The sequence below is a fragment of the Rhinatrema bivittatum genome, chromosome 5 (assembly GCF_901001135.1).
Source record: "Rhinatrema bivittatum chromosome 5, aRhiBiv1.1, whole genome shotgun sequence".
Lineage (NCBI taxonomy): Eukaryota > Metazoa > Chordata > Amphibia > Gymnophiona > Rhinatrematidae > Rhinatrema > Rhinatrema bivittatum.
This window is the reverse complement of record NC_042619.1, coordinates 222,957,068-222,970,872: the sequence shown is the minus strand read 5'-3', so window position 1 is coordinate 222,970,872 and position 13,805 is coordinate 222,957,068. Positions and strand designations below refer to the sequence as shown.

General features: G+C 47.3%; 1 long non-coding RNA gene across 1 annotated transcript in view; it reads left to right on the top strand.

The window, feature by feature from the left end:
* The first annotated feature begins 1,866 nt into the window (after nt 1-1,866).
* LOC115092488 overlaps nt 1,867-13,805 on the top strand; it is a 49,586-nt gene continuing 37,647 nt past the window's right edge. Inside the window, exons 1-2 of the long non-coding RNA XR_003857007.1 lie at nt 1,867-2,026; nt 2,117-2,246. This is a non-coding gene — a long non-coding RNA (uncharacterized LOC115092488). The remainder of the gene's footprint in view (nt 2,027-2,116; nt 2,247-13,805) is intronic.

The following is a 13,805-nucleotide window of genomic DNA, read 5'->3' as shown; positions in this document are numbered from 1 at the left end:
TTATTAGGAAAACAGAATAAGCCAAGCAGCTACAGATCCCCACACAGAAATAATTGTAAAACTATACTAATAAGCAGAATAAATGTTTCAAAACAGCTATGAACAGAATAACATTCAACAATTAAAAACTCATAAAAACTATTACAAACTCTCCAAACACCAATAAAATATTTCAAAAAAGCAGACACATCACATAATATTAAATAATCAAAATGGCTGTCAATCAAGAAAAATAAACTTAAAAAGCTACCTTTACTTACCCCTCCAGCAGCTCTCCTACTCCTCTTCCACGCAGGCCGTAGCACACAGCAGAAGCAGCAGTAGAGGCTAAGCTCTATACTCATGGTCCTCTTCCTTAGGGCCCATGTCTCTCACACACACACCATACCAGTCATGCCCCCATGACCAGTTTCTGTCTCTCACACACCAATCATCTAAACAGTCTTTGACACACTCACCAGTCACCTTCCTGAACAGTTTCTCTCATGCCATACACACACAGGCTTCCCACTCCCATGTTCTACTTACATATATATGGGCTTTTCAGTCTCATAATCACTTTCTCTGTCTCACACACACTCACCAGTCTCTCACTCCCATGCTTGTTCTCTCCACATGCACAGGCTTCTCATTCCCATAATCACTTTCTTTCTCTCTCACACACACACTCAAAAACACATACCAGTCACCTGATCTCTCTCATGCATACACACACACACACACAAAGGCTTCCCACTCCCATGTTCTCTTTCAGATATACAGGCTTCTCACTCCCATGCTGTGTCTCACACACACCCAGGTTTCTCACTCCCATGCTCACTCTTCACATGCACAGGTATCTCATTCCCATAATCACTTTCTCTCTCTCTCACACACACACACACACACACATGTACACATATACACACAAACCACACCAGTCACCTGATCTTTCTCATGCATACACACACAGGCTTCCCACTTCCATGTTCTGTCTTACATATACAGGTTTCTCCCTCCCATGCTGTGTCTCACACACACCCAGATTTCTCACTCCCATGCTCACTCTCTTCACATGCACAGGCTTCTCATTCCCATAATCACTTTCTCTCTGTTACACACACACACACACACCAGTCTCTCATTTCCATGCTCGCTCTCCAGGTTCACAGGCTTCTCATTCCATGAATCACACTCTTTCTCTCACATTCACACACACCAGTCTCTTTCTCTCACACACACTGTCACCTTACCAACCAGTCTCTCTCTCATGCATGCGCGCGCACACACACACACAGGCTTCTCACTCCCATGCTTTCTTTCACACACAGACACACACCCCACAACACCAGGCTTCTTATGCCCATGCTTTCTCACATACCCAAATTTCTCACTTTCATGCTTTTTCTCTCCCTCACACACACACACATCAGTCACCTCCCTGACTAATGTCTCGCACTCTCACATACACATCAGTCATCTCCCTGAGCAATCACTTTCACTGTCTCTCACATATACCCACACATCAGCTCTCTGACCAGTTTCTCTCAATCACACACATGCTCTCAATCAAATAAATTCTCTCACTTACACACAGGCTGGCTGCTTCTCTCTCTCTCTCACTCACTTCCTCTCCCGCCCCTCCCCGAGCACAAATGGTAACTGCAGCAGCCTCCTCCTCCAGCCCCCGCAGGCCAAGAAAGAAGAATCTTATCGGCGGCGGGAGGCTCATGCTGCTCTCTCCTTTCCGGCTGCTTCAATTGCTCGGGGGCCGATGCTGCTGCTGCTGCCGCCGCCGCTGCTACTTTTCCACGCGGCACGGGCCGGCTCTTTCTCCTTCCCGCGCACCGCTATCACTTCCTGTTCCGGGTCACGGAGGGGGGCGGGGGCGCGGGAAGAAGAAAAGACCAGTCACGGGTGCCAGAGCTTCTTCCAGCGCCGCTGCCGTTCCCGCTGTGCTTGAGGCGGCAACGGCAGCAGGGAAAGAAGAGCAGCGGGAGAGACCGGGAGCACGCGACACACCGGTTGAGAAGCGCTGGTTTAGAAGGTAACTTTAATCGACTAAAATGTAAATAGTTATCCGTTTAAATACTAAGGGGAGGTGAGAGCAGCAGCAAATGCGTTTGTTTTTTTTCAGCGACCCTTGCACAGGAAGGCAGTTTAATGTCAAATGGTCCTGGATGGAGACTTGGAATGCATGAACTGGAAGGGCAGATGTCCTCCTGGACCCAACTCATTCCTGCCTATCTCTGAAGCATCTCATCCAGGTTTGGTTATATGGTTAAGTAGAGATTGAACAGTAAGACTTGCCTAGCCATTTAACCCAGGGATGTCAAACTGAAATCCTGAAGGGATCAGTTCTGTTGTCAGAGTATTCCTAATGAATATGCATAAGATATATTGGCATAAAATGGAGTCAGTGTATGTAAATCTCTTGCATATTCATTAAGGATATCCTGAAAACCAGACTGATTTGCAATTCTTAGGGAGTGCAGTTTGACAACTCTAGGTCAGCCATTATAATATTTAATGTTCCTAGCTCTGAGGTGCTCTGATGTCGCATGGTCAACATGTAGGTCTGGAAAAACCCTCGTCACCTAGTATTTGCATCCAGGTCTAGGAGGGAAAACTGTCATGGGTTGTTGGATAGGAGAGGAGCTACCCCTGACAAGGCTGTGCTCTTACCACTGGCTACCAAAGAAGAGGCTGGAGAGAATGGGAAGGGTAAAGTGAGTTAAAAACAAAAAAGCAAAACAGAACTTTTTCCACTCCTGAGCAGATGGATGCATTTTCTGGGTTCTTGGAGGGGAAAGAGCAGTCATGGCAAACAGAAGGTAAAAGACCCCGGAGGAGAGAAAATATAGGTCGGTCGGGAGAGCTCTTTCCAGAACTTGGTAAGGGAGCTCTCAGCTTTTTCAGTAGCAAGTTCCATATTGTTACATGCGTTACCTCAGGAATTAAGGGCAGTTTCAGATTTTACTGATTTTAGGAAGAAGTTAATGTACATATTTAAACAAGCTTACACAATTCCAACAGGCGGATGCAATACCATGCACTTGCCGCAGTTCACGGCTCAATGCAATAGACGTGCGTTTTTGGATGCGTATCCATAACCCCAGTTCAACTGAGCGCATAGTGGTCATAACTTGTAAATTCATGTTGATGAGGCTATTGGCTGTTTCCCCCGATGCGCAAAAAAAAAAAATGTGCCTGACCACATTTTTACCCTCAAATTAGTGCCTGCCCCAGAGCAGGTGTTAATTCTTGAGGAGCCCAAAAGGTTTACAGAAAAGCAGAAAATACTGCTTTTCTGTAGTTCTTCTGGATTTAATTTTGTGGCAGTATTAAGTTGGAGGAACCGAAAAAGGTGAACCCTAAATTTAAAAATAAAAAGAGAAGTCAGGTTAGGAAGAGGGGGGACGCTCAATTAACAGCCACTTCTCCTAGTCACCCGATGCCAAGGAGGTGCTAGGGATGCAAAATTTCCCCTAGCACCTCCTTTTTACCGTGGCAGACTATGTAAATATTAAATTGGGTGCCCGGGAGAGTGGATTGGCACATGTTAAGAGAATGGGCACTCGATCATGAGTGCCAGTTTAACATGAGCTAATATTGCATCGGCCTGTATGAGAGTACAAATGGGAGCTTATTTTATTTCAAAATTAAGCATGATTTTATTTTTATGTCTTTTGTTAAGTGTTTTGTAAAGTTCTCACAGGACAAGCAGGATGGTAGTCCTCACATATGGGTGACATCATTAGGATGGAGCCCAATCATGGAAAACTTCTGTCAAAGTTTCCAGAACTTTGACTGGGCCCCTACTGGGCATGCCCAGCATGGCACTAACCCTGCAGCCAGCAGGGGTCCCCCTTCAGTCTTCTTTTTTCCGCGCAGCAGTAGCCTCGCGGTAAAGGAGCCTTGAAGAGATTCCTGACAGGAATTTTCCCTCATGGAATTACTAAAAGTTAATTTGCCCCACAGGGGTCCCTCCTCTAACTTTTTTCAGACCGCGGTACTCCGGTAAGTTTTTACCCGTTTTCCGTCAATTACCGTCGAGTTTGGCCCTTGCGGCCTACTAGCCGTCGAGCGTACCGCGGCTCGATTATTTCCATGGCCATGGTGGCAGAACTAAAGGACCATCATGAGACCCTAAGACAGCTCTCTCTGATGCCGTCCGACTATTCTTCTAAACAGCCCTTCAGGAAGGACTCTAAAAAGTCCTTCTTCCTCCCGAAGGAGTCCTATCTGCCAACCAGATCCCGTGCCACGAGACCTTTTAAAAAAAAGCACAGTCTCGTCAAACACGTAAACAAAAACCACAAGCAGCTCCTCAACCAGGGCCTGCTTCAGGTTTTTGACTTCCACCTAGAGAGCAGCAGCCAGATTCCACTGCCACACATACATACCAGTGGGCGGTCGATTGTGCCACTTCCACAGCATATGGCACTCAATCACCTCAGACCAATGGGTATTGGTAATAATTGCTCAGGGTTACAATCTGAATTTTCTCTCCGTGCCTCTGGACTCCCCACCTCTGCCGATATGGAGAACATCCGATCACTCCATTCTTCTGGATCAAGAGATCTCCCTCTTTCTCCAGTCCAACGCAATAGAACCCATACCATACTCTCAGCACGGCCTAGGGTTCTATTCCCGTTACTTTCTAATCCCCAAAAAATCGGGAGGCGTTCGTCCTATTCTGGACCTATGGGCCCTCAACAAGTACCTCCTGCGAGAGAAGTTCAAGATGATCATCTTGGGCTCGCTTCTTCCTCTTCTACAAAGAGGAGACTGGCTCTGCTCTCTGGACCTCCAGGACGCATACACTCATATTGCGATAACTCCATCTCATCGCAAATACCTGAGGTTTCCAGTAGGCCCCAAGCATTATCAATACCGAGTGCTTCCATTTGGCCTAGTGTCTGCGCCATGAGTCTTCACAAAATGCCTCGTAGTCGTTGCAGCCTTCCTCAGGACTCAAGGTGTTCACGTCTACCCCTATCTAGACGACTGGTTAGTCAGGGCTCCCACTCAAACTGCTCTGTCGTCCCTCAATCTAACCTTACACACCTTAATCTCATTAGGATTTCTCGTCAACTATGACAAATCCTATTTAGTCCCATCTCAAACCTTGTCGTTCATTGGGGCAGACTTGGACACCTTGCAGGCAAAGGCTTTCCTGCCTCGGCAGCATGCACAAACTCTCGTGTCTCTTGCTCACCAGCTGCAGTCTCAGCACACTGTGACCGCACGCCAATTTCTCATCCTCCTGGGACACATGACGTCCTCAGTCCACGGCACACCAATGGCCCGCTAGGACATGAGACAGGTCGATACAGTAGCTTGCTATTGGACGCGCGTTTTCCCTTACCCCTTACCCCTTATTCAGTAAGGGGAGGAAAACACGCGTCCAACCCGCGGCACCTAATAGCGCCCTCCGCATTCAAATGCATGTCGATGGCCCTATTAGCTATGCGCACGGGATACAGAAAGTAAAATGTGCAGCCAAGCCGCACATTCTACTTTCAGAAAGCACCGGGAAAGTACTTTCTGAAAGCACTTTCCTGGTGCCGGAATTTCTTCCGGCACCGGGAAAGTGCACAGAAAAGCAGTAAAAACTGCTTTTCTGTGCACCCTCCGACTTAATATCATAGCGATATTAAGTCGGAGATTCCGAAGAGTAAAAAAACTTAAAAAAAAAAAAAATTGAATTCGGCCCGCGGCTGTCGGGCCGAAAACCGGACGCTCAATTTTGCCGGCGTCCGGTTTCCGAGCCCGTGGCTGTCAGCGGGCTCGAGAACCGACGCCAGCAAAATTGAGCGTCGGCTGTCAAACCCGTTGACAGCTGACGCTCCTGTCAAAAAGGGACACGCCTCCTTTTGCCTGGATCTACCGCCGGACCTAATTTAAATACTGCATCGTGCTCACCGGCGAGTGGCAGACTTTACTGTATCGGCCCGTCTGTCATACAATGGACTCAAAGCACTCAGCCCCTGTCGACCTTTGTCCACGTCACCGACTCACTCCATCTGTCTCTCGCCTGGTGGAACAATCTCCTCCAGGGTTTGCCCTTCCAGACTCTAGACCTTCAAGTCACGCTCACAACTGACGCTTCCAACCTCGGCTGGGGAGCCCATGTGGCCAATCTGCAAACACAAGGATCTTGGTCTCCAGAGGAAGCCAAACACCAAATACATTTCCTGGAACTTCGAGCAATCAGATATGCTCTCAGGGCTTTTCAGGATCGCTTCTCAAATCAAGTCATCCTGACTCAGATGGACAACCAGGTGGCCATGTGGTACATCAACAAACAGGGAGGCACAGGCTCCTTCCTTCTGTGTCAGGAAGCCGCACAGATTTGGGCGGAAGCTCTCTCCCATTCAATGTACCTCAGGGCCACCGACTTGCCGGGAGTGGACAATGTGTTGGCAGACAAGCTGAGTCGCATCTTTCAACCGCACGAATGGTCTCTCAACCCCTCGGTGGCGAACTCCCATCTTCCAACAATGGGGAGCTCCTCGAATAGATCTTTGTGTCTCCTCAAAACCACAAACTAGAGATCTACTGCTCTCTCATTCGCAGCAAACACTCTCAACCCAGAGACTCGTTCTCCCTCTCATGGGCAACCGGTCTGCTCTACGCATTCCCTCCACTTCCTCTTCTCTCGAAGACTCTCGTGAAGTTACGTCAGGACAAGGGAACCATGATCCTGATAGCACCTCACTGGCCACGCCAAGTGTGGTTTCCAATACTTCAGGATCTCTCCATCCGCAGGCACATTCCCTTGGGAAAGGACCCACTTCCGATCACTCAAAACGGCGGGTGCCTACGCCATCCCAATCTTCAAGCCTTGTCCCTGATGGCATGGATGTTGAAAGGTTAATCCTTCATCCACTTAACCTCTCTGAACCAGTTTCCCGTGTCTTGATTGCTTCACGGAAGCCTTCCACGAGAACAGCTTACTCTTACAAATGGAAAAGGTTCACGTCATGGTGCTCTTCTCAGTCCCTTGACCCCTTTTCCTGTCCAATCCTAAAGTTTCTGGACTATCTCTGGCATCTCCGAGTCAGGTCTTAAGACTTCTTCCATCAGAATGCATGTCAGTGCGATAGCCGCCTTCCATAAAGGTGTCGGGGATGTTCCCATATCAGTACAACCCCCGGTAACATTTTTTGAAAGGCTTGCTCCACATCAAGCTTCCACTACATCCTCCGGCCCCTTCTTGGGACCTTAATCTGGTTTTGGGTCGGCTCATGAAACCACCATTCGTGCCTCTTCACTCTTGTGACCTTCGATATCTCACATGGAAGGTGATTTTCCTTTTGGCTGTCACTTCAGCTCGCAGAGTTAGTGAATTGCAGGCCGTAGTTACCTATCTGCTTTACACTAAACTTCTGCAGGACCGGGCGGTACTTTGCACTCACCCTAAATTCTTACCTAAGGTAGTTTCGGATTTTCATCTCAATCAATCCATCATACTACCTACCTTTTTTCCCAGGCCCCATGCCAATCTAGGAGAACAGGCTCTGCATACCCTTGACTGTAAATGGGCTCTAGCATTCTACCTAGACCGTACAGCTGCCCACAGGGAAAGCACTCAGTTGTTCGTCTCTTTCCACCCTAACAAATTGGGGAAGCCTGTGGGTAAGCAGACTCTCTCCTCCTGGTTGGCGGACTGCATATCCTTCTGCTATCAGCAAGCGGGCATTCCATTTCAAGACCGTGTTAAAGCACACTCTGTGAGGGCCATGGTGACTTCAGTGGCACACCTACGATCGATGCAGCTTCCTGACATTTGTAGGGCTGCCACCTGGAGTTCTCTCCACACCTTTGCAGCCCACTATTGCTTGGACAAAGCCGGAAGACAAGATTCCATCTTTGGCCAGTCTGTCCTACATAACCTATTTACAACGTGACGTACCAACACCCTTCCACCTGCCCGGTGGGGTTCAGGATGTCCTCTACCAAATTCCACCCCAGTGGTTGTGCCTGTTGCACACCTTTGGGTACATTTTGGTGCATGTCCGGACATCCTCAGCTCGGTACTCACCCATATGTGAGGACTACCATCCTGCTTGTCCTGTGAGAAAGCAAATGTTGCTTACCTGTAACAGGTGTTCTCACAGGACAGCAGGATGTTAGTCCTCATGAAACCTGCCCACCACCCCGCGGTGTTGGGTTCGTAATGTTTTATTTTATTTTTCGGCACTGCCTGTAGCTTTTAAATAAGACTGAGGGGGGAATCCCTGCTGGCTGCAGGGTTAGTGCCATGCTGGACATGCCCAGTAGGAGCCAGTCAAAGTTCTGGAAACTTTGACAGAAGTTTTCCGTGATTGGGCTCCATCCTGTGATGTCACCTATATGTGAGGACTAACATCCTGCTGTCCTGTGAGAATACCTGTTACAGGTAAAAGCAACATTTGCTATGTAATATGAATATGGATGCTTGTAATTTGCACAGAACAGCAAGAGTTGACTGTTGCAGATTATACATTTTTTAGAATAAATAAAATCCTTCTAGCCACAGGAGGAGAGAGCAGTCTGCACTGGGCAACATTTAAAAAAAAAAAAAAAAAAAAAAAAAAAAAAAATCACTTACTACCCCTTTTCCTCACTGTGGGGCCGATTCTGTTAAAACGCGGGAGAGTGGATGAATGCCTGCTCTCCCGGCGCGCGCACCGGCCACTCGCTGGTGTGCGCGATTCAGTATGTAAATTAGGTGGTGTGGTAGAAATGGGCAAAAGGATGTGCTAGGGACACTAGCGCCTCCTTTTGACCCGGAGCAGTGGCTGTCAGCGGGTTTGACAACCGAAGCTTAATTTTGCCAGGGTCGATTTTCGAGCCCAATGACAAGGGCTCGGAAACCGGACGCTGGCAAAATTGAGCGTCCGGTTTTCGGCCCGACAGCCGCTGGCCCAATTTAAATTTTTTTTCTTTCTTTTTTTTTTCTTTTTACACCCTTCGGGACATCCGACTTAATATTGCTATGATATTAAGTCAGACGGTGCACAGAAAAGCAGTTTTTACTGCTTTTCTGTGCACTTTCCCGGTGCCAGCAGAAACTAGCGCCTACCTTTGGGTAGGTGCTAATTTCTTAGAGTAAAATGTGCAGCTTGGCTGCACATTTTACTTACTGTATCCCGCGCGCATACCTAATAGGGCCGTCAACATGCATTTGCATGTTGAGGGCGCTATTAGGTGCCACGGGTTGGACACGTGTTTTCCGCCCCTTACTGAATAAGGGGTAAGGGAAAACGCGCGTCCAAGAGCAGGCTAACAGTGTGCTCCATTGGAGCGCACTGTACTGTATCGGCCTGTTTATTTGTAGTGCATGAATAATCAGAGTTGGTGTAAGAAAGATGTCTATAACAAATGGTGTGCAACATATTTCAGAAATGTGCAAGGAAATAAAATGATATAAAAAGGGCACATAGAACCGAAAAGACAAGTTTATATTTACTAGATAGCTGAGTATTTTTGTGCTTTTAGAGGGTAATTTTAAAAATACATTTCATCAGGTAAAACAGTGCTTTATATGTGGAAATAGGCCTTTTAAATTATTGCCCTCCTATCTGTAGGTAAACTTAGGTGTGTATGGCCTCTGTATATGCCAGTTTATCCATATTGCGGAGAAGTGTGCTGGGGGCAGCTTTGAAGAGGGTTGGCATTTATTTAGGTGCATACTTTTTTGATTTTTTTTAAAGGCATATGCATATTTTCTTGATGAAAAAATCCTTGCACCAATTATCGGGTGTAAACATGTGAGCAGTTTGCAGTATAATTTTCAAAGGGAAAGTATACACACATCCTCCTAGGACAGGGGTGGGCACTTCCGGTCCTCGAGGGCCACAAACCAGTCTGGTTTTCAGGATATCCCTAATGAATATGCATGAGAGAGATTTGCATGCACTCTGCCTCAGTTGTATGCAAATCTGTCATGCATATTCATTAGGATATCCTAAAACCTCGACAGGTTTGTGGCCCTCGAGGACTGGAATTGCCCACCCCTGTCCTAGGACAAGCGGAAAGGGAGTCCTCACACATGGGTGACATCATCTGATGGAGCCCGGAAAACTTATGTCAAAGTTTCTAGAACTTTGACTGGGTACACGGAGCATGCCCAGCATGCCCTATACCACGCGTCCATGCGGGGTTCATTTTCAGTCTTTTTTTTTTTTTTTTTTTCCTCCCTGCCGAGTTTTCGCTTCGCGGTTACTGAGCTTGAGTTACTTAGTTTTTTCTTAAAAAAAAAAAAAAAAAAAATCTGGAAAACTTACCACCAATTTGTCTTCAGATTTTTCCCAAGTGTGGGTGCCTTTTGGTTCCCCTATATTCTAGTCATGTTCTTTGGTTAGGAAAGCTTTCTTTTGCTTCCATTTGCCCCCCCACTGCTGATGTTGCTCGCCCACTGCCACCATTGTTTTTCGCCTCTTCTTTGAATCGTCATGGCCTTGTCAGGTTTTCGTCGGTGCTCTCTGTGCCAGAGGACTATGTCCATCACGGACCCACACGATGTGTGTATCCTCTGCCTGGGGGCATCGCACGACATCTGGGGGTGCTGCTTGTGCGACCAAATGACCCTGCAGGGATGTTGCGCTCGCCTTGAGAAAATAGAGAAGCACTTCTGGGCGAGAGTCTGAGACATCGGCATTGGTGGCATCGACACTGAAGGACCGTGGAGCCGCACCGATGGACACTGAGACATTGGCGGGGCCGTTTGCTCTGTTGATGCCGCCGGCAGATAGGGCGCCGGGGACCCAGGTCAAGTCTGTCTCTTCCAGGTTAAGGACATCAGGTTCCTTGTCTTGGACCTCTGCACCGGGGAAAGGCCAGTCTGAACACCAGGAAAGCAGAGGAAGCATCAGCACCAGTCGCCTTTGATGCATGGTGCAGGGCTTGGCTTGGCGCTGGGGCTTGCCATGATGCCCCTGAAGTGACCCCCATGGCGAGGAATGCTTATCCTCCCATCGATGCTGGGGGGGTCTGTGACAGTCTCCACCAGACCTGGTATCAGTCGCCAATCAACCTTGGGGCTCCGAGGAGGATGTGGCCACCCCTCCTGCCTCCCAGTCTGTTTTGGCATCGGCAACTTTTGAGGAGGAGTTGGAGCACAGAGTCCAGCTGGCAATTGATAGGGTGCTGTGGGGCATCGAGCCAGTGGCTCAGACGGCACCAGTGCCCGTGCTCTCCCTGTTGGAACCGCTGCTGGAGTGTCTCAATGTGCTCCTCAGGGTGTTACTGACCCAGCTGGTACCAGTTCCTGGGGGGCCATTGATGCCTGGCGGGGTACCAATGTCCCCCCCCCCCCCCCCGCCCAATGAGGTGATCGTTGCTGGTTCCTCCAAGCAGGAAGCTCCATTGAAGTTGGCGTTGACACTGCAGCCTGAAGCCTCCTGTCCAGTTTTTTTTTATTCTTTATAAATTTATTCTTAATTATATCAATATTTGACATTAATAAATCATGTCAATGACAAGGATATTACTAGCATCCAAGAAAACCAATTTCCATATATAAGAAAATATTCATAATACCATATTGTACTAATACAGTATTTAATACCTAATATTAATATCCTTTATACTATGAAATCGGGGGAACCATGATTCGAAAGAGCTATATTACAAAGCATAATTAAAAAGAAAAATGAGGATATCCCAGTTTCTGTTAATACAATAACTTAGTTTGTGGTGTTCCCAATTAAAACTTTTGCCGCAAGAAAATACTTAAGATCCGATGGCTCATAATATATGTATTTAACATTATTAAATCTCATAATACATTTACAAGGATATCTTACAGTAATCTGAGCACCAGTTTGTCTAACTTGTGGACAGAAGACTAGAAACTTCTTCCGCCTTTTCTGTGTAGCTTTAACTATAACTGAAAGATCCATAACTTCTGTCCATAATATAAGACCTGTCTATTACGCAGAAACAGTTTAAGCACTAAATCTCTATCTGATGGAAAAATAAACTTAACTAATAGAGTTCCACGTTCCACATCTTGATATTTGTTCTTCTCTGGATGATTCCAGCAAGGTTGATAGATTAGATATTGGAGGTTCTGGTACTAGACTCTGTTCTCACGGCACTGATTCTTCTTTATCATAAGATATAAAGTAAATTTTTGCAAGGGGTGGCACAGCTTCAGGAGATATTTTTAAAACCTCCTGGAGGTATTTTTGTAATTGCTCACGTGGAGTAGTAAACTAAATCTGAGGAAAATTTTATATCCTTAAATTTAGAAACCTTATTTCGTTCTCAATTTTCTCTAATTTCCTTAACTGTGCCATCTCTCCCTGTATAAGATCAGTTTGAATCTTCTGTACTTGATACATTTTCTGCTCCACTTCTTCAAGTTTTACAGTATGTAAAGAAACTTTTTCCGATGTTTGTAAATGTTTGTTTATATCAGCTACCACGGAAATCAAAGACTAATTTGACTGCTCCAAAGTCATAATAGCTGTCCAAACAGAATCCAAAGTTATAACAGGAGTTTTTTCAATTTTCTTTTCAGGAACAGCACATACCAAACTTATGCCGCCAGGGATTGCCACAGTACTGTGCCCACAGGCAGTTCCTCCTTCTCCCCGAGGAGTCTTTGCCATCAACAACTCTTGGCATCTTGCCTCTCTCCCCTGAATGAGTTGTTTCACACTGTGGAAGATGTTATCAGTTTTTCTACTTACTTCGGGGTTTGCAGACTCGACCGATGGATTCACCTCCTCAGCTTCCGAGAAAGTTTGTCCTGTTGCAAGGCCTTCCTTGGGTCGGTTCATTCCGAAGGTCGTTTCATTAAAGGGAGGGGGTTATCAGCGCTCCTGGTGCCTCCTGTCCAATTTTGCCGGGGCTGGCACCAGGGCCTAGGCCTCTGGACGAAGGCTGAGCACACAGGGTCCCATCCCCTGTGGATTTCAGTGAGGATGAGGCCCTGTATGACCCCCCTGGGGGGAGGACACTGCAAAATCCTCCTCAGAGGACTTTGGAGGGTCTCCCCTCAGAACTGTCTAATTCTGAAGAGTGAAGGAGGTTCCCCCCCCCCCCCAGGACCTGACCTTCACTGTGTTTGTATAGGCGATGGCTGAGGCCATCTCGTTTCAGTTGATGACAGGAGGATGCCAGACACGATGCTGGAAATCCTGCAGTTTGTGGAGGCTCCTAAAAAGATTGTGGTGGTCCCAGTGCATAAGAATTTTAAGGAATTGCTGTTTGAGGATTTGGGAGCACCCCCTCACAGTACCTTCTGTAAACAGGAAGGCAGACAGTGTTCCTCATCCAACAGGCTACTAGATTCGAAAAGTGTCAGCTGGCATACCAATTGATAGTGATCGAATCCACTCTCAAGAAGGCTAGACACCATGCCTCTGTGCCCCCGGGGAAGGATAACAGAGCGCTGGATGTGCTTGGGAGGAAAGTCTTTCAGGGGCAATGCTTATAGCCCGCATTGCTTCCTACCAGCTCTATATGAACCAGTACTCACAACCTTTGGAAGCAGGTACAGGTGGCGGCTGAGCGGCTGCCTCAACAGCAGCAAGACACCTTTCTGTCACTGGTGCGTCAGGGCCTGGAGTGCGGAAAACACAAGGTGCATTCCATCTATGATGATTTCGAAACGGCAGTAGTAATTGGTGCCCATAGGATGGCATGGCTGCAGCCTCTGAGGTAGAGGAAAGACTCACTGACCTGCCATGTATTGGAGAGAATTTCTTAAGAGACAAGGTGAGGGATGCGGTGGCCCAGTTGCGGGATCATCATGAGACCCTCCAGGATCTCTCTGGTAGTACTTCTGACCTGGCGCCCTCAGCTAGGAGGTTTGTGAGACAGGG